The sequence below is a fragment of the Macaca thibetana genome, chromosome 4, assembly GCF_024542745.1.
Source record: "Macaca thibetana thibetana isolate TM-01 chromosome 4, ASM2454274v1, whole genome shotgun sequence".
In the NCBI taxonomy this organism is placed as follows: Eukaryota; Metazoa; Chordata; class Mammalia; order Primates; family Cercopithecidae; genus Macaca; species Macaca thibetana.
The window spans coordinates 168,008,110-168,029,586 of NC_065581.1; the positions used below are offsets into that span (position 1 = coordinate 168,008,110).

A 21,477-nucleotide genomic window follows, 5' to 3' on the forward strand; every position below is an offset into this window, starting at 1 on the left:
ACGCTGAGACCCCCAGCACTTATACCTCCAGCACTGACAGTCCCTACAGTGGCACTCCCAGCACTGACTCTCCCAGCAATGGCATCCCCAACACTGAGACTCCCAGCACTGACACCCCAACACTGAGACCCCCAGCTCTAACACCCCAACACTGAGGCCCCCAGCTCTAACACCCCAACACTGAGACCCCCAGCAATGACACCCCAACACTGAGGCCCCCAGCTCTAACACCCCAACACTGAGACTCCCAGCAATGACACCCCAACACTGAGGCCCCCAGCTCTAACACCCCAACACTGAGACTCCTAGCACTGACACCCCAACACTGAGACTCCCAGCACTGACACCCCCAACACTGAGACTCCCAGCACTGACACCCCAACACTGAGACTCCCAGCACTGACACCCAACACTGAGACCCATAGCACTTATACCACCAGCACTGACAGTCCCTACAGTGGCACTCCCAGCACTGACACCCCAACACTGATGCCCCCAGCACTGACACCCCAACACTGACGCCCCTAGCACTGACAGTCCAACACTGAGACTCCCAGCACTGACACCCTAACACTGATGCCCCCAGCACTGACACCCCAACACTGAGACTCCCAGCACTGACACCCCAACACTGACGCACCCAGCACTGACACCCCCAGCAGTGACAGCCCCTGCTGTCAATAAATAACAGTAATTTGTTATTTATTTGTTTTTGGTTAGAACTCACAGAATAGTACAGAGAACAACATAGAACCTCTATGTACTCACCACGTAACTCCCAAACACAATATTTCTCCACACTTCATTATTTTCTGAAATACACAAGGCATCATCACATACACATTGAAATGCTTCCATCCCTTTCCTCAAGTCAATGCTCCCACTCTCTGAGGTGACTGTGCTCTGAATTCAGTGTGTAGAGTTGGGTGACATTTGGGAAGAGAGTGTGCTACGCATATGTAAATGTAACTACTTATGTTTCCAGAAATAAAATTCAGTATTTTATGCCCTACTTGAATCTTGAAATAATGCAATTGAAGTTCAAGCTTGAAATGCTGTAAAAAGTTTGAAAAGCTAAGTTTGACTGTACAATTTGAAGACACCTCCAGTGCTGAGGCTTAGCTGTTCGCCCTGGGCTGGGGAGGGTTGTGGAGCCTGTGTTGTTGGAGCATGGAGCCTCAAGGGTTGTTAACTATTCTGAGTGTTATCGCTGGGTTAATTTTGTTGGTATGCGTGTCCTTCGTTTTAATCGTCGTGTCATGTCAGCATTTTCTTAGCTGTTAATTTGTTCATGGGTGTATTAGTTTGTTCTTGCATTGCTATAAAGAAATAACCAACCGAGACTGGGTAATTTGTAAAGAAAAGAGGTGTAATTGGCTTCATGGTTCTGTAGGCTGTACAGGTTTCTGCTTTTGGGGAGGTCTCAGGCAGCTTTTACTCCAGGTGGAAGGTGAAGCCAGAGCAGGTACATAACAGAAGCAAAGGGGGGAGGAGCCACACACTTTTAAATGACTGGATCTTGTGGGGACTGCACCAAGGAGACCTTGCTAAACCATTCATGAGAAATCCACCCCCATGATTCAATCCTCTCCCCCAAAGCCCCACCTCCAACAACTGTTGAAATCGACAATGTTGTGCTTCCTACCTACAACATCTCCAATGTTGGAGGTGGGGATTATACAATATATAATACTGTACGTAATGTTGTATTATAGTATGCAATATATATATTAACTCTAAGCATTTGCATGAGTGTACCATTCAATGCCATTAAACACATTCATGGTAATGTGTGCCCATCACCACCATTTTTGCCCAAGATTTTTCATCATACACAACATAAAGTCTGTTCGTTTTAAACACCAACTCCTCACTCCTCATTCCCCCTGCCCCAGCCTTTGGTTACCTCGCTTCTACTTGCTGTCTCTGTGATTTTGCCTATGTCACACGAGTGGGGTCAAATAATATTCACCATTTTGTGTCCGCTTATTTCACTAAGCACAATGTCCTCAAACTCCGTCCAGGCTGTAGCCTGTCAGAAGCCCCTTCCTTTGTAAAGCTGAATAATTTCCATGGTATGGATGGACCACACTGTTCATTCATTCCTCTGTGGATAGACATTTGTGTTGTTTCTATCTCTTGGCTGTTGAGGATAATGCTACTATGAATATGGGTGTTCAGATATCTCTTTGTGTTCCTGACTTCAATTCCTTTAGATGTCCTAGGTGTGGAATTCCTGGATCTTACAGTCACTCTGTGTCTGATTTTTTGAGGAACCTCCTAACTTTTCCACAGCATCAATGGATGAGAGTTCTGATTTCTCCATCCACATCCTCACCAACACTTCTTTTCCATTGCTTTTTATTTTATAGCCATCTTATTAGATGTGAGGTGGCATCTCAACTGTGGTTCTGATTTGCATGTACATATGATTGATGATACTGAACATCTTTTAATGTGCTTATTGATCATTGTATATCTTGTTTGGGGAAATATCTATTCAAGATCTTTCCCATCTTAACATTGTTTTTTAATTGCTCTTGTTGTTGAGTCATGGGAGTTCTTTATATGTGCTGGATATTAATCCCTTATCAGATATATGATTTGTAAATATTTTCTCCCATTCTGTAGGTGTCTTTTTGCTTTCTAGAAAGAGTCCTTTGATACACAAAAGTTCTTAATTTTGATGAAGTCCAGTTTATCTATTTTTCCTTTTGCTGCCTTTGCATTTTTTGGTCATATCATTATTACTTTCTATTAGTATATTATTTTCCCTCATTTTTTATTGTTACTTCTGCCATATATCAACATTCCAGGAGTGCATGCCTCTGTCTCTGGATTTAGTAGAGGCACCAGCAGCCACCAGCTCACTAGGCCTCAGGCTTGATGGTCACCTCATGGCAACACCACAGTGTTTCTGCTTCAAGTCAAGCTCCTGCTCCTTTTCCTGTTACCCCGACTCTCCTCCTGCTCCAGTCCCGTGGCTTCAGACACAGAGAGCAGTGGGAGTTGCAGTCGTGCCTGTTCAAAGGCCACATGGTCTGGGTGTCCAGGCCCCAGTGGTGTCTCCTCCTCTGCTGTCTCTCAAGGCAGAGCTTTCTGAGAGGGCGGCATTTTCTGCCCATTCCCTGTGTATTTGTGTTTCTCTTCAAAGGGTCCTTGGGCATTCTGGCTATCTCTAAAACTCATTGGCTGGGTTACCATTGGCCTTCCTGGGTCATTTCTTTTATTCTTGAGAAGCGATTCCCTGACTCTCCTGTTACAGTCATGGCTAGGCCTCGGTGTGTACAAGGCAGCCACGAGATGGTAACCAGATTCTGAAAATAACCCCCTTTCCTTCTAGTGATCTCCAGCCACTGACAATATTCCACCTTTAGAAATTTCATTCTTTTGATGTGTGGCATTATGTATCTGATGTCAAACTTTGAATGCAAATTAATTCTGGAAATACATGTAAAAATTCATGCAACTAATTCTGTGAGTGCTAAGGTATGTAGTAACTAGGGTTCCAGACAAAAAGCTTTAAGAGGTCAATACCTGGGGTTGCACTGTCAAGCGTGGTGTCTGCCTGTGGCCCTGAGACCTAGAAATGTGGCTGGTCTGGGTTGAGATGTGCTGTCAGTGTCAAATGCATCCTGGACTTCAGAGATGTTGCATGATAGAAGAATATAAAATGTGTCATCAATAATCGTTTCATATTGATGGCATGATGAAATAACAGTTGGCTCTATTGGTTTAATAAAACATATGATTAAAATTCATTTCTGTTTCTTTTTTCTATCTCTGCTGGCCTGTGTTACTCTCCGGCTTTGCCTAGGGAAGCTGAGCGTAGGATGGGTTAAGGGAACAACTGGACAGAAAGCCTGGGTAGGAGGCAGCAGGAAGTCACTGAGCCCATGATGCAGGGGTCAAGGGAGTGGCCTTGGTGGGCAGGGCTCAGGGGAGTGGCCTCGGTGGGGAGGTTGCACACCTGTACCTCTGGGGGCTGTTAGAGGCCACTGAACAGTTGCTGCAGCTGAACCAGACACTAGAGAGGCTTTCACCGGTCAAAGGCTTGGGAGGACCCTGGGGTTTCCCCAGGCCTTGCTTGTGCAGATCAGCTGGTGTGAGCTCTGTGGATAATGAGACTCTCTGTTGCTGATCTTCCCGTCAGGGGTTGTGGGGGTGCACCAGACACAGATTCTAGGTGTGGTTTCCCCCAGTTTGTGTTCAGCCAAGGAGAGGCCCTGGTCTCTGGGGTCCCAGGAAGCATGTCCCGCAGGGAATTAATCCCAGGGTCTCAGGTCCCGTTATGATTCACTCGCTGAATAGTTAAAAGACCCAGATTCAAAAGGGGCAGCTCAAACCTTTGCCCCCTGGGAACAAAGGCAGGAGATTAGCTCTGTGTTATCAACCAGCATTGTCAGGATAGAATGAAAAAGGCTAACTTTAAAGGCTTCACCTGTTGAGGCCTTAGTCAGAGCCTCGATGGGAATCAAAGGTCATTCCTGCCCAAGGTTTTGTCTCGAGTCCTCAAATGGGTAGCACTGAATTACCTTTGAAAGTGGCCTCAAAGGACCGGAGACGAAGCATGGATTAGTGTCTTAATCTTAATAGCATGAGGCCTGTAGTTAGGGTCCAGGGAACTTGAGGGAAGAGGTAGCATTGTCCTGGGCCATCCCTGGCATGCGGTGCTGTTAGAGGTGGGCTGGGGTGAGGGTGAGCTTTGTGCCTCTGGACAGGACCCTTTCACCAGCTTTGGGGGCGTTGTCACAGAGCTTCGCCAGCTGAGTTAGCGTTGGCCCTCGGACAATGGGATTTGTCAAGACCAGATGAATGAAATCTTAGGCTCAGACGGGGAAAGGCAGGCATCCTGCTCTGGTATTTCTGTGGGGAACAATGTTGGGTCAGCCTGAGCTGTGCGGCTGGAGAAGACCCCAAACGCCAAAATATTATCTGGTGTCTCTGCCGCCCCTCGCCCCACTTTAGAGCCACCAGGGACAACCAAATGTGCTCAGAGGCTGCCTGTTCCTGCCTGTGGGTCCCCTCCCCAGCTGCAAGAGTGGTTTCTGCACTGATGTGGACCCCAGCCTGCCCGCTGTTCTGAAGCTGCCTTCACCACAGAAGGGGAGGTTGGGGCTGGCCTCTGAGGAGTGACCTGGCCGAGCCCAGTGTCCACCAAGGCCTCAACGCCTTCCCTGCCATGTGGGGTCCCCGTGTCGGCCTGGTGGCATAAGGCTGTGCCGGGCCTGGCATCGCAGACCAAAGGCAAGAGCGGCCTCAGGATGGAAGACACTGCACAGAGGTGTCCCTCAGTGGCCCCTGGGCTAGGACAGGACCCGCAAGGAGAACAGCCTTGCTTCTTTCCCCCTCACCGTTGTGTCCACACTCAGAGCCGACTCCCTTCCTCCCTCTCCATCCCACTATGTGCTGTAGATGGGCTGTGGCTCAGCTGGGCACCCCTGGCTGCTGCCTCTCTTTTTCCCCGTCCCCAGCCAAGTGCGTCTTGGTTTCCTTCACTACAGGCCGAACCCGAGCCTGCGCTGTGCCCTGATGAGTGGCGCCCCTTCCTCCACGGCCGTTCCGTGGGTGTGCCTTTGCCACGCTCCCACTTCCCACCCTGACACAACATCGATCCCCAAGTCAGGGTGGACTCGGGACCCCTCAACTTTCCCCTGTGCCCCTATGCATTTCATGGGCAAATCAAACCTTTTCAAACTTTCGCCTCCACAGGTCCCCAGGGGCAGACACTCCAAACTCCCCATTGCTCCTGTCCTCTGCCGGCCCCCTCACCACCAAAATTAGTGGTCCCGCCCAGGCTGTTACCACAAGGTTAGCTGGCCTTGATGTCAATGCCTGCCTTTCTGAGGGCGATTTTCTGAGGCCCCAGGCCCCAGCAGGTGGGATTTCTCCTTCCATCCGCACCCCCGACAGCATCGTGCTGGCTGTTCAGTGTGGCGGCTGCACCTGGTGTCCAGCTACAGCCCACAGAGCCAGGGACAGAGCCGGGTTTAGTCGGGATGCCAGTGGGGTTGCCTCACCTCTGTGCGTGGAGAAGTTACTGCCAGTGTCCGGTGCAGGAATCCTTCCAGGAATGCTCTCACGTGCAAAAATTTAGAAGTTCAATAACAAAATATGAAACTGCAGGAAATGGGTTTGAGATATTTGTATGATAAAAACAAATTTATATAAAACTTATTAGTGGAAAGGCTGAATTATCTTTCTCTTCTCTTAATAGAAAATGATACATTAGCAGGGTGCATTGGCTCACGCCTGTAATCCCAGCACTTTGGGAGGCCAAGGCGGGCGGATCACTTGAGGTCAGGAGTTTGAGACCAGCCTGGCCAACATGGTGAATTCCCGTCCTCACTAAAAATACAAAAATTAGCTGGGCACAGTAGTGTGTGCCAGTAATTCCAGCTACTCGGGAGGCTGAGGCAGGAGACTCACTTGAACCTGGGATGCGGAGGTTTCAGTGAGACGAGATTGTGCCACTACACTCCAACACTCCAGCCTGGGAGACAGAGCAAGAATCCATCTCAAAAAAAAAAAAAGAAAAAAAAAAAAAAAGGGGAAAGAAAAAAAAAAAGAAATGATGTATCAAAATTGTCACACATAGAAACAGTCAAAGGTGTGAGAAAGTGTAGAAAAAGTAAGAGCTGGAGAAATGAGGCAGTGTCAGGCAGGTGACTGAAAACACTGATTTTGGATTCTGTGATGTTTGTGGCTTTGCCTGATTTTTCAAGTATGTAATTTGTTTCCATCTGCCTTCTCCCTTTGAATATGTGTGGAGGGACTCCTTTTCTTGAATAACTGCCCCCCACCAACCAATCCCATTATAAAGCTGCCAGGTTTAGCAAGGCTTGGTTCTGCCCCGACTTTATTTCACTTTAGAAGACTTCACCTGCTCTTGGCTTGAACAATGACGTCTTTTTCTGGGCTCGCAAATCTATTTCTGGAATAAACTTCTCCCTGGTGATTTGTCCTTTATTTCCCACTTTCTGGGTACAGGAGGTTGTCACTCTAATAATTTAATAGGGTCATGTTGATGGTTATTGGTGACATTTGGCCACAGAGGAATACTGATATTTTAAACAGAGATATAGCAACACTCAGAATATTTTACCCAACTAATTTGGAAGCATCTTCACAAACATTAGCTTTGAGAAATGTTTTCTAAATTTTATTCTTAGTCAAGTGGTGGAAGGTGGAGGTAGCTTCAAGTGATCCTTAGAAAAAGGTATTTCTGGAGGCTGAGGACAGAAGGGTCTTATTCAAATGATTTTTCTGACCTAAAACAAGATACAAAAGCCAGTGTAGGAAAGAGAGGGAACTGCCAAGAAAGTGCCTGATACTTTCAGACAATCTCTATGCATTTGGGGTCTGGAGAAAAGGGAAGAAAGACACCTTTACAAGAGTCAAACCTAAAGGAGGGACCCTAATCCCACAGTCACCAGCTCCCCCTGGCAGCACCTGTAGCCTCTTTAGTGTCTGGGGCAACAGACCGGCACTGGCCTATGGTCGGCTGTGGTTGACTGAGGACAAAGGCTCCCACCTCTCTTGGAGCCCTTGGTGGCTCATGAAGCTCTTCGTGTGGTGCCTGGTGACCAACCCTGGGGCCCCAGACACCTTCACGCCAACCACAGGACACAGTAATACTTGGAAGGACCCTCCAGCACCTGTAGGCCACACCAATGGACAGAAGGGTCCTCCCACACTGATGGATGGAGGGGTCCTCCCACATTGCAGACCATGCCAATGGAGGGGGGTCCTCCCACACTACAGACTATGCTGATGGAAGGAGGGGTCCTCCCACACTGCAGACCACGCCAGGGGTCCTCCCACACTGCAGACTATGCCAACGGAAGGGGGGGTCCTCCCACACTGCAGACGACGCTGATGGACGGAGGGGTTCTCCCACACCGGCAGGCCATCCTGATGGACAAAGGGGTCCTCCTGCACCTGCAGACCACCCTGATGGATGGAGGGGTCCTCCCGCACCTGCAGACCATGCTGATGGACAGAGGGGTCCTCCCACACTGCAGACTACGCCGATGGAAGGGGAGGTCCTCCCACACTGCAGACCATGCTGATGGAAGGAGGGGTCTTCCCACACCGCAGACCATGCCAATGGAAGGGGGGGTCCTCCCACACTACAGACTATGCTGATGGACGGAGGGGGTCCTCCCACACTGCAGACGACGCTGATGGACAGAGAGGTTCTCCCACACCGGCAGGCCATCCTGATGGACAAAGGGGTCCTCCTGCACCTGCAGACCACCCTGATGGATGGAGGGGTCCTCCCACACTGCAGACGACGGTGATGGAAGGGGGGGTCCTCCCACACTGCAGGCTACGGTGATGGAAGGAGGGGTCCTCCCACACTGCAGACTATGCTGATGGAAGGGGGGTCCTCCCACACTGCAGGCTACGCCAATGGAAGGGGGGGTCCTCCCACACTGCAGACTACGCTGATGGATGGAGGAATCCTCCCACACTGCAGACCACACCGATGGAAGCAGGGGTCCTCCCACACTGCAGACTACGCTGATGGAAAGAGGGGTCCTCCCACACTGCAGACTAGGCCAATGGAAGAAGGGGTCCTCCCATACTGCAGACTATGCTGATGGAAGGGGGGGTCCTCCCACACTGCATCAAAATCTCAGAAACTATGCCAATGGAAGGAGGGGTCTTCCCACACTGCTGACTACGCCAATCGAAGGGGGGGTCCTCCCACACTGCAGACCACGCTGATGGACGGAGGGGTTCTCCCACACCTGCAGGCCACTCTGATGGATGGAGGGGTCTTTCCTCACCTGAAGGCTACCCTCATGGATGGAGGGGTCCTCCTGCACCTGCAGGCCATGCTGTGTGTGTGTGTGTGTGTGTGTGTGTGTGTGTGTGCTTTAACTTTGTTGTTTTTGTAAATGGACAATGTGTAACTGTCTATATGGAGTACAAAACAATGATACAATTAATACAATGTGGAATAATTCAGTCAAGGGAATTAGCACATCCCTCACCTCAAATACTTAACACATTTTTGTGGTGAGAACATTTTGAAGTTTATTCTCTTTCTCTTTTTCTCTTGATTTTTTACAAAAGTATTTATTTCAATAGCTTTTGGGGAAACAGGTGGTGTTGGTTCCATGGATAAGTTCTTCAGTGGCGATTTCTGAGATTTTGATGCACCCATCACCCGAGCAGTGTACACTGCACCCAGTCTTTTATCCCTCATCCCCCTCCCACTCTTCCCCCCATGTCCCCAAAGTCCATTGTATCATTCTTACACTTTTGCGTCTTCATAGCTTAGATCCCACTTATGAGTGAGAACATACAATGTTTGGTTTTCCATTACTGAGTTACACTTAGAATAATGGTCTTCAGTTTCATGCAGGTTGTTGCAAATGTCATTATTTCATTCCTTTTTATGGCTGAGTAGTATCCTATGATATACATGTACCACAATTTCTTTATCCATAATGGGCATCTGGGCTGGTTACATATTTTTGCAATTGTGAATTGTGCTCCTAAAATCATGCATGTCCAAGTATCTTTTTGGTATAATGACTTCTTTTCCTCTGGGTAGATAACCAGTAATGGGATTGCTGGATCAAATGTTAGATCTACTTTTAGTTCTTTAAGGAATTTCTACACTGTTTTCCATAGTGGTTGTATTTGTTTACACTCCCACCAGCAGTGTAAAAATGTTCCCCTTTCACCACATCCATGCCAACTTCTCTATTATGTTTTGATTTTTCAGATTTTTTTATTATGGCCACTCTTGCGGGAGTAAGGTGGTATGGCATTGTGGTTTTGATTTGCATTTCCCTGATAATTAGTGATGTTGAGAATTTTTTCATGTTTGTTGCCCATTTGTATATCCTCTTTTGAGAATTGTATGTTCATGCCCTTAGCCCACTTTTTGATGGGATTTATTTTTTTTCTTGCTGATTTGTTTGAGTTCCCTGTAGATTCTGGGTATTAGTCTTTTGTCAGATGCATAGTTTGCGAATATTTTCTCCCATTCTGTGGGTTGTCTGTTTACTCTGCTGGTTATTTCTTTTGCTGTGCAGAAACTTTTCAGTTTAATTAAGTCCCATCTATTTATCCTTGTTTTTGCTGCTTTTGCTTTTGGGTTTTTGGTCATGAAGTCTTTGCCTAAGCCAACATCTAGAAGGGGTTTTCCAATGTTATCTTCTAGCACTTTATGGTTTCAGTCTTAGATTTAAGTCTTTGATCCATTTTGAGTTTGTTTTCATGTAAGGTGAGAAATGAGGATCCAGTTTCATTCTTCTACATGTGGCTTGCCAATTATTTCAGCACCATTTGTTGAATAGGGTGTCCTTTCCCCACTTTATGTTTTTGTTTGTTTCATCGAAGATCAGTTGACTGTAAGTATTTCACTTTCTTACTGGGTTCTCTATTCTGCTCCATTGGTCTAAGTGCCTCTTTATACCACTACTGTACTGTTTTGGTGACTATAGCTTTATAGTATAGCTTGAAGTCAAGTAATGTGATGCATCCAGATTTGTTATTTTTACTTAGTCTTGCTTCGGCTATACTGGGTCTTTTTTGTTCCATATGAACTTCAGGATTTTTTTTTTCTAGTTCTATGAAGAGTGATGGTGGTATTTTGATGGGAATTGCATGGATTTGTAGATTGCTTTTAGCAGTTTGGTCATTTTCACAATATTGATTGTACTCATCCATGAGTATGGGATGTGATTGCATTTGTTTTTGTCATGTATAATTTCTTTCAGCAGTGTTTTGTAGTTTTCCCTTTAGAGGTCTTTCATCTCCTTGATTATGTATATTCCTAAGTATTTTATTTATTTATTTATTTTTGTAACTATTGTGAAAGGGACTGAGTTCTTGATTTGAATCTCAATGTAGTCACTGTTGGTGTATAGCAGTGCTACAGATTTTTGTGCATTAATTTTGCATTCTGAAACACTACTGAATTCATTTATTAGTTCCAGGAGCTGTTTGGATGAGTCTTTAGGTTTTTCTAGGCATATGATTATGTCACCAAAGAACAATGACAGTTTGACTTCTTCTTTACCAATTTGGATGTACTTTCTTTATTTCTTTCTCTTGTCTGATTCCTCTGGCTAGGACTTCCAGTACTATGTTGAATAAAAGTGAAAGTGGGCATGCTTGTTTTTCCCAGTTCTTGGGGGAATGCTTTCAACTTTTCCCCATTCAGTATAATGTTGGCTGTGGGTTTGTCATAGATGGCTTTTATTTCTTTAAGGTATGCCGTTTCTATGCTGACTTTGCTGAGGGTTTTAATCATAAAGTGATGCTGGATTTTGTCAAATGCTTTTTCTGCATCTATTGAGACGATCATGTGATTTTTCTTTTTTAATTCTGTTTATGTGGTGTATCACATTTATTGACTTATGGGCATTAAACCATCTCTGCATCCCTAGTATGAAACCAACTTAATCATGGTGGATTATCTTTTTAATATGCTGTGGGATTTAGTTAGCTAATATTTTGTTGAAGATTTTTGCATCTATGTTCATCAGGGATATTGGTGTGTATTTTTGTTGTTGTTATGTCCTTTCCTGGTTTTGGTATTAGGGTTCTGTTGGCTTCCTAGGATAATTTAAGGAGGATTCTCTCTTCTCTACATTTTGAAACAGTGTCAATAGGATTGGTACCAATTCTTCTTTGAATATCTGGTAGAATTAAGCTGTGAATCTGTCTGGTCCTAAACGTTTTTTGGTTGGCAATTTTAAAATTATCATTTCAATCTTTTTGCTTTTGCTCAGAGTTCAGAGTTTCTATTTCTTCCTGGTTTAATCTAGGAGGATTGTATATTTCCAGGAATTTATCCATCTCCTCTAGGTTTTCTAGTTTGTGTGCATAAAGGTGTTCATAGTAGCCTTGAATAATCTTTTGTATTTTGTGGTATCAGTTGTAATATCTCCTGTTTCATTTCTCATTGAGTTCATTTGGATCTTTTCTCTTTTTCATTGGCTAATCTCACTAGTGACCCATCAGCTTTTATCTTTTCAAAGAACCAGCTTTTTGTTTCATTTGTATTTTGTATTTTTTTTTGTTTCAATTTCCTTTAGTTTTGCTCAGATTTTTGTTATGTCTTTTCATCTGCTGGGTTTGGGTTCATTTGTTCTTTTATTTCTAGTTTCTTGAGGTGTGACCTTAGATTGTCTATTTGTCCTTTTACCAATTTTTTGATGTAGGCATTTAATTCTATGATCTTTCCTCTTAGCACACCACCTTTGCTGTATCTCAGAGGTTTTGACAGGTTGTATAACGATTATCACTTGGTTCAAATAATTTTTAAATTTCCATCTTGATTTCATTGTTGACCCAATGATCATTCAGGGGCAGGTTGTTTAATTTCCTTGTATTTGGACTGTTTTGAGGGTTTATGTTGGAGTTGATTTCCAATTCTATTCCACTGTGGTCTGAGAGACTACTTGATATAATTTCAATTTCCTTAAATTTATTGAGATTTATTTTGTAGTCCATCATATGGTCTATCGTGGAGAATGTTCCATGTGCTGATGAGTAGAGTGTATATTCTGCAGTTGTTGGGCAAGATGTTCTGTAAATATCTGTTAAGTCCATTTGTTGTAGGGTATAGTTTAAGTCCATTGTTTCTTTGTCGACTTTCTGTCTTGATGACCTGTCTATTGCTGTCAGTAGAGTATTGAAGTCCCCCACTATTATTGAGTTGCCATCTGTCTCATTTCTTAGACCTAGTAGTAATTGTTTTGTAAATTTGGGAACTCTAGTGGCAAGTGCATATATATTTAGGATTGTGATGTTTTCCTGTTGGACTAGTCCTTTTATCAGTATACAAGATTCCTCTGTCTTTTTAAGCTTTTGTTGCTTTAAAGTCCATTTTGTCTCATATAAGAATAGTTGCTCCTGATTGCTTTTGGTGTCCATTTGCATGGAATGTCTTTTTCCACCCCTTTACCTTAACTTTATGTGAGTGCTTATGTGTTAGGTGAGTCTCTCGAAGACATCAGATACTTGGTTGGTGAATTCTAATCCATTCTGCCAGTCTATATCTTTTAAGTGGAGCATTTAGGCCATTTACATTTGACGTTAGTATTGAGATTTGAGGTACTAGTCTATTCGTTGTGCTAGTTGTTGCCTGAATACCTTACTTATCTTTTTCATTGTGTTATTGTTTTAAATGTCCTGTGAAATTTATGCTTTAAGGAGATTCTAGTTTGGTGTACTTTTAGGATTTGTTTCAAGATTTAGAGATCCTTTTAGCAGTGCTTGTAGTGCTGGCTTGGTAGTGGTGAATTGTCTCAGCATTTGTTTGTTTGAAAAAGACTTTCTCTTTGCTTCATTTATGAAGCTTAGTTTTGCTGAGTGAAAGGAAGATATATTGAGTCCCTGAAATCAATGAGCTAAAAGGAAATGTCAAGTTGGGAACCCCTTAGGGCAAACCTGCCCTGCTTTTTATTCAAAGTCACCCCTCTGCTCACTGAGATAAATGCATATCTGATTGCCTCTTTTGGGGAGGCTAAGCAGAAACTCAAAAGAATACAAACATTTGTCTCTTATCTACCCACAATTTGGAAGCCCTCTCCCCACTTTGAATTGTCCCACCTTTCCAGACAGAACCAATGTTCACCTTACATATGTTAATTGATGTCTTGTGTCTCCCTAAAATGTATAAAACCAAACTGTGTTCTGACCGCCTTGGGCACATGTCATCAGGACCCCCTGAGGCTGTGTCATGGGTGTGCATCCTCAACCTTGGCAAAATAAACTTTCCAAATTAACGGAGACCTGTCTCAAATTTTTGAGGTTCACATTTTTGTACTCATGGAGGGATTCTGAATGGAGAAGTCCATGACCTTTGAAAATCTATTGGTGCTTGGTACCAGCATGAGCTAACTTTATGGCTCAAACCAATAGAACAATTTGCTGAGGTCTGGGAGCATCCCCTCCAGAGAATCCCTGATCTCTCAAAATTTGGTCAAGATCTAATGTTTATTTTGCTGTACACCTCCTTTTTTGGGGGGTTTTACTTGCTTCCAACACAGGAAGGCAAGTTTTTCCTGCTTCCATGATGACGGAAGGCAGGTAACTCCTTTTGAGAGTTTCAGCTTGCTTCCAACAGGGAAGATGAGGTTTTCTTTCCTGCTTCTAGGACGGTAAAGAGCTGTCTTCAGCCCGAGACCCATCCTTAGGTAAGTAACTGTATTGGGGTTTGTCTTGGCTAAAGTTAAAATTAACAAACAGCTGGTCTTAATTTCTCCTTACCATTAGAGCACTCAGTAATCATATAAGTTGTACAATCATTTGTTTTGCTTAACTTTTTTTTTAGTTGTTGTTGTTGTTGTTTGTTTCTATTTTTCTTTCAGTCTTTTTCCCTTTGGGTTTGACCAACTCTATCCAATTTGATCAAATCCAAAGGTAAGTTCCAAATTATGGATAATGAGGCTTCTAAGTGGCTAAATTCCCACCAAAAAAAAAAAAAAAAAAAAAAAAAAAAAAAAAAAAGTGGTATAATGGGGGTAGAAAAATGGCTAGTTTAAGGAAGAAAAGGAAAGATTTTTGATTTTGACTACTTAAGGGGCTTTATTTACGTAAAAGGCCGTCTTTTTGCTAGCCAGGCCAAACATAAAGAACCGTGGCTGTGCTTCTGAAACAGCAGCCATGAATGCAACAGGACACAATTGAAGAAACTGGTTATCTTACTAAGGGTTTGACTGGAATGGTGAGCTTTCCTTTAAGGAATCAAACTTGACTTATGGAGCCAATAAAAGCCCTTTGGGAAACTGACTTCATACTTCACTGTACAGGGTTCCTGACCTGTGGTAAGTAAAGAATGTCACTTTCTGACAGGCCCAGGAGACCCAAGTTTATCTTGGAACCCCAAGAGGAGAGGATCACCCAACTCATAGGTATTTAATGGCATAAATGTATGGCTGGGCTTGGCTTTAAAAAAAGTCTTATTTGAGATTCCTTCTATGGAACAATGTTCCGTCAAAGCCCATTTAAAAGTCTATGTAAAAAATAATTATTCTTGCTGCACTGTCTACAAATAATTAGGCCAAGTACAATAAAGCAATCAGTCTTATCATGATCTGTCTTTAGTAAAAATGGGAAACTGGAGAGAGAAAAATTGTGTTTCAAAAACTGTAACACTAACTATAATCAAACACGTGTTAGATTCTAGTCTTGCCTAATGTTTTTCGATTTTTAGTACTTTTCTACCATTTGGACTGAAATCTAATTTTTCTTGGCTACAAGTCTTCAGAATAATGTCTTCAATTTTTTCCTTCTTCTTTTTCATTTTTTCCTAATTTGGAGTCACTGAAAACTAAGTTGTGCTTTTTTAAAGCCTTTTGAACTGATGCTGGACAACTTAAACTTCAGAAGAAAATAACAGCAACCTATTTACATACACGAGCTGCTTTCATACCTGCCTACTGATATATAAACTCCAGGGTAATGAGGGCTATATCAATTTTCAAGGATTGTTCTTTCGTTTGTTATTGTTTTTCTCTCTTCCTCCCCCTGTTTTTCTCTTCATAGGACATGAGACTTCACAACCTTCTAAAAATGAACTTTCCTAATAACTTGAGACCTACCTGTCTAGGAATAAACCATCCTAGCCATGAGAGATCAGATGAAACCTAGAACCAGAGACTCATTTTCTCTAAAATGCTTTCTCCAAAAGGTTTCTAAAAAGAAAAGGGGCTGGGGAATGTGAAAGAAAAATATCTTGGGACCCCAAAATCTCTAAGCTAAAGGGAAATGTCAAGCTGGGATCTCCTTAGGGCAAACCTGCCTCCCATTCTATTCAGTCACCCCTTTGTTCACTGAGATATATACATATCTGATTGCCTCCTTTGGGGAGGCTAATCAGAAACTCAAAAGAATGCAACCATTTGTCTCTTATCTTCCTACAATTTGGAAGCCCCCTACCTACTTTGAGTTGTCCCACCTTTCCAAACAGAACCATTGTTCACCTTACATATGTTGATTGATGTCTTGTGTCTCCCTAAAATATATAAAACCAAACTGTGTTCTGACCACCTTAGGCATATGTCATCAGGACCTCCTGAGGCCGTGTCATGGCAATCATCCTCAACCTTGGCAAAATAAACTTTCTAAATTAATTGAGACCTGTCTCAAATTTTCAGGGTTCACAGCTGGATACAAAATTCTTGGCTGGTAATTGTTTTGTTTAAGGAGGCTAAAAATAGGACCCCAATCCTTTCTAGCTTATAGAGTTTCTGCTAAGAAATCTGCTGTTAACCTGATAATCTGATAGGTTTTCTTGTATAGGTTACCTGATGTTTTTGTTTCACAGCTCTTAAGATTCTTTCCTTTGTCTTGACTTCAGATAACTGATGACTATGTGACTAGGCAATGATCTTTTTGCAATGAATTTCCCAGGTGTTCTTTGAGCTTCTTGTATTTGGATGTCTAGATCTCTAGCAAGGCCAGAGAAGTTTTCTCCTATTATTCCCTCAAATACATTTTTCAATCTTTAGATTTTTCTTCTTCCTCAGGAACACCAATTATTCTTAGGTTTGGTTGTTTAACATAATCCCACATTTCTTGGAAGCTTTGTTTATTTTTTCAAATTCTTTTTTCTTTGTCTTTGTTGTGTGATGCTAACTCGAAAGCTTTGTCTTCAAGTTCTGAAGTTCTTTCTTCTACTTGATCATTTCTATTGCTGAGATTTTTCCAGTGCCTTTTGCATTTCTCTAAGTGTGTCCTTCATTTCCAGAAGTTGTGATTGTTTTTTATTTATGCTCTCTATTTCACTGGATATTTTTCCATTCATATTCTATACCATTGATAGGGTTTGGCGCTGCGTCCCCACCCAAATCTCATCTTGAATTGTACTCCTATAATTCCCATGTGTTGTGGGAGGGACCTGGCAGGAGATGGTTGGATTGTGGGGGGCAATTTTCTCCATGCTGTTCTCGTGCTAGTGAATAAGTCTCAGGAGATCTGATGGTTTGATAAGGGGAAACCATTTCACTTGGCTCTCTCATTCTTTCTTTGCCTGCTGCCATCCATGTAAGACGTGACTTGCTCCTCCTTGCCTTCTGCTATGATTGTGAGGCTCCCCCAGTCACATGGAACTGTATGTCCAATTCAACCTCTTTCTTTTGTAAATTGCCCAGTCTTGAGTATGTCTTTATCAGCAGCATAAAAATAGACTAATACAGCCATATTTTTTAAAAAATTACTTTAAGTTGGTCTTCCCCTTTCTCTAGTGCCACTTTGATTAGCTTAATAATCAACCTTCTGAATTCTTTTTCTGGCAATTCAGAGGTTTTTCCTTGTTTTGGGTCCATTGCTAATGAGCTCGTGTGAACTTTCGGGGGGTGTTAAGAACCTTGTTTTGTTATATTACCAGAATTGTTTTTCTGGTTCCTTCTCATTGGGGTAGACTATGTCAGAAAGAGGATCTGGGACTCAAGGGCTGCTCTTCAGATTCTTTGGTCCCACGGGGTGCTCCCTTGATATGGTGCTCTCCCCCTTCCCCTAGGGATGGGACTTCGTGAGAGTCAAACTGGGTGATTGTTATTTCTCTTCTGGGTGTGGCCACCCGGTGGAGCTACTGGACTCTGGAATGGTACTGGGAAACGTCTGCAAAAAGATCTGTGATGTGATCCGTTTTCAGGTTTCTCAGCTGTGGATACCAGCAACTGCTCTGGTGGAGGTAGCAGGAGGGTGAAGTGAACTCTGTGATGGTCCTTGGTTGTAGTTTTGTTTAGTGCAGTGGTTTTATGTTGGTTGGCCTCCAGCCAGGAGGTGGTACTTTCAAGACTGCATCAGCTGTGGTAGTATAGGTGGATACCAGCTTGCCTTAGGGTCACCTGGATAAGTATTCAGGCTTCTCAGATGATGGGCAGGGACACAGAACTCCTAAGAGATTATATCCTTTGTCTTCAGCTCCCTGGGTGAGTAGAGAAAGACCACCAGGTGGGAGCAAGGATAGGCATATCTGAGCTCAGCCTCTCCTTGGATGTGGCTTGCTGTGGCTGCTGTGGAGGATGGTAATGTGGTTTCCAGGCCAATAGAGTTATAATCCCAGGGGGATTATGGCTGCCTCTGCTGTGTCATGCAGGTCACCAAGAAAGTGGGGGAAAGCCAGCAGCCACCAGCCTCACCCAGCTCCCACACACCCAGCAAGGCAAGTCTCCCTCCAGCTGTGCCCCCACAACAGCACTGAGTTTATTTCTAGGCAGCCGGTGAGCAGGGCTACAAGCCTGCCCCACTGGGAAAGCAAGCAGGGCTTTCAGGTTTCACGCATCACCCCTGCCACATCCCCACTTGCCACATCCCCGTCTGCCACATCCCTGCCTGCCACGGATTCTGTGCTATGTCTGCACTTCTGGTTCACCCCCTGCCCCAGGATTCTGCCGGGGAAGCTTCACATTTAGTTGAAATTGTTACAAAATTCAGCTGGAAGTTTCCTTCTCCCCGTGGTCTTTCCCCAGTTCCACTGGCAGCTCTTCCTAAGGATCCCTGTGAGACAAAGTCAGAAATGACTTCCCTGGAAACTGACAGTGCCCCCAGGGCTCTTCCTGTTGCTTCCTCTACCCCGATATTTTGCTCAGCTCTCTAAATTTGTTACAGCTCCAGATAAGTTCTAATCCTTCTCCTGCGATCTGGTCCTTCAGGTTCCCCAGTAAGAATTTGTTCAGGAGTGGACGTTCCCCTCTCACACTTCGGGCGCTCACGGTTTTTTGACTGTCTTATGGAGCGTGCAGAGGCACTCTACTTCTTTCAAAGGGTCTGTGGATTCTCTTGGCTTTCCCGCCATGTTCCTGCAGTATTTCTTGGAGTAAAAGTTCACAACGTGAGTCTCCACATGCTGCTCTGTTTGTCCAAATGGGAGCTGCAAGTTAGTCCTGCCTCCTATCTGCCATTTTTTTTTTCATGTTCTTTGGTTTTCTTTTTAATTATCTTTAGTCTTGCGATCACCCATAATTTTAAAATTTGGGTATATCTACACTACTTTAATCCTTTTAAGTTGGCAAAAGCACCATTCCCAATCACAAATACACAGTTCTACAGTTTTATGTTTCTGAATGGCTGTTTAAAGACAATCCTAAGTTATAACTTAGTTTTACTTAGATTGTAAACAATTCGAGAGTGAAGTTTAACTTGCTACTATTTTAAAAGCATGTGACCTTATAGATTTGTGAGATGTGAGAAGTGTTGAATAATCTTTAATATTACACATAAACCATACTAAAATGCTTTTCAGTAAGTAAAAGGAACCATTTTAAATACAGGGAATTATAATTAGATTGGCATTGTTAAGGCCAAAACTCTAAACATTGCTACCTTATTTATCTTCAACCCTTGCCTTTAAGAGGCAAATGAACACAAAATACAGGTGAATCTTGCTGGGTTCTGAGACAGTGAAGGAATTTCCCCAGTATTTAAATATATTCACATGACCAGCTATAGAAATCTAAATATAAAACCAATCTCCAGTAAGTTTTAAGATGGCACTCACTATCTTTGTGAAAAGTTGAACATTACTAACAAAGTCTAATCATATCTTTAGAAGGGGTAAAGTGATAGCATTTACTGAATTGGAATTACTATTAAAATTCAAAAACTGAACATATTCGTTTAACCACAAGCCAGTCTTAGTTTTAAATCAGGACTGCCCAACAAAATATTCTGTCAGTCATTCATGATCTGAATTCTGGTGTATGAGATCTATTAAAGTATGGTACACATAAAAAAGTCATGAGACATTTGTTTTATAATAAAGAAGGCAGTGGCCAATTATTACTCATTAGTAGCTTTTTTGAGATAAGCTATCAAGTCTGCCCTTTCTTCCTTCTTCTTAATGCTGACAAAGATCATTTTTGTTCCAGGGATGTACTTCTTGGGATTCTCCAAATACTCCATCAGTGTATCCTCTCCCCAGGTGATGCCTTAGTTCTTATTGGTGGCTGTGTAAGAGTATCCAGAGGCCTGACCTGTCTTCCGCCCGAAGAGACCATGGAGATTTGGCCCAGTCTTGTGCTTGCCTCCCTTTTCAACAGTGTGGCACTAGGAACACTTCATAATAAAAATCTTCTTGCCTTTCTCAACATCACCCATATTTAATTCTCTTTTCAGTCGCTGGCACAACGAAGATTCCCGCTCCAAAGCAGGACGTCCCCACTCTCTGCCATGTATTTTTTTAAATGACTTGAAGTTTATTCTCTTGACTTTGAAATGCACAACACCCTCTCATTAGCTGCATCCTGAACTGGGCAGCAGATGTCAAGGAAACCCACACACCTGCCTGAAACTTTGCACCCTGCATAGTCCCCACACCACCCTAACCACCTCCTGCCCTCCCCCGGGTCCTGTTGTTCCAGCTCCCCCATGCACAGTCTCTCTGGGCCTGGCTGGTCTTGCTGATTCTCCTGTTCCAAGTTCTGATCTCCACAGGCCAATGCTTCATGTTCCTGGGCCCTGATGTCCAGAGGAACCCCATCCAAACACCCTGTGAGCCCACTCGCTGGTGGGGCAGCCTTCTGTGCTCTGGCGCCTTCCTAAAGCACAGGGAGGTCTGCGTTCTGGAAATGTTCAAGATCGTGTCAATCACAGCAATGATACAGACAGCAGATGAGGCTCCCAGGGGGCTGGCAGGGTTCAGATCAGATGATTGAAGAAACAGAGAAGCCTGCATCCATTCTGACGGAACAGTGAGACTCTGTACTGGAAGGAGTGGTTCAATCAGCACCTGTGTCTATCCAGGGCTGTGCTTGGGATGCCACCTGCAAACCATCGGGTCCTGACACCCACAGGGAAGGCTGCATCCCCAGCCGAGAGGGGACGTGTTCTTCTGAGCTGAGCCCTCCCTCCCATGTGAGGACTGCTTTCTCTGAGATCTTTAGTTTTCTGCACCAGGGATCTGTGTGCTGTGTGTAAAACCTGCCTCAGCACAGCCCATCCTCCCTGCACCTCCTACCCCTCCAGCTGACTAGGGTCGCCTGCCCCTCCTTGCCTTGAACCAGAATTATTTCTCTGGTTCCTTCCGTTGGGGTAGACTATGTCAGAGGGAAGACCTGGGGCTCAAGGGCTGCTGTTCAGATTCTTTTGTCCCATGGGGTGCTCCATTGACATGGTGTCCCCCACTTCAAACACTGCAGACAGCTGTGAAAGGGAAGAGAGGAGAGACCAAAAGTCCTGCTTCTCTCCCTGCACTCAGGGTGTCCCGGGGGCTCTCCTGTGGGTTCAGAGAGGAGCCCTGGAGCAGACTCGGAGCTCTCGTAGGGATGCCGGGGGCCGACCCTCTCAAGGAGCTGCCGTCATCTTCCCTCAGGTTTGGTGATTACCAGATGGAATCAGATGGAATCACTCTGACAGAGCGGATCCTTGTTTTCAGTGCTCGTGGGCAGCCTGTGTCCACCTGTGTCAGATGGGAGGGGCGGAGGGGGTACGAGGGACTGTGTCTGCTGCCCTACCATGGTCCAGACAAGCCACACAGTGGGCTGAGGCGGAAACTGC

The 21,477-nt window shown here is 44.2% G+C and overlaps 1 pseudogene; it reads right to left on the minus strand.

The window, feature by feature from the left end:
- Nucleotides 1-19,682: 19,682 nt before the first annotated feature.
- LOC126952010 (cytochrome c-like) lies at nt 19,683-20,243 on the minus strand (annotated as a pseudogene).
- Nucleotides 20,244-21,477: the final 1,234 nt, after the last annotated feature.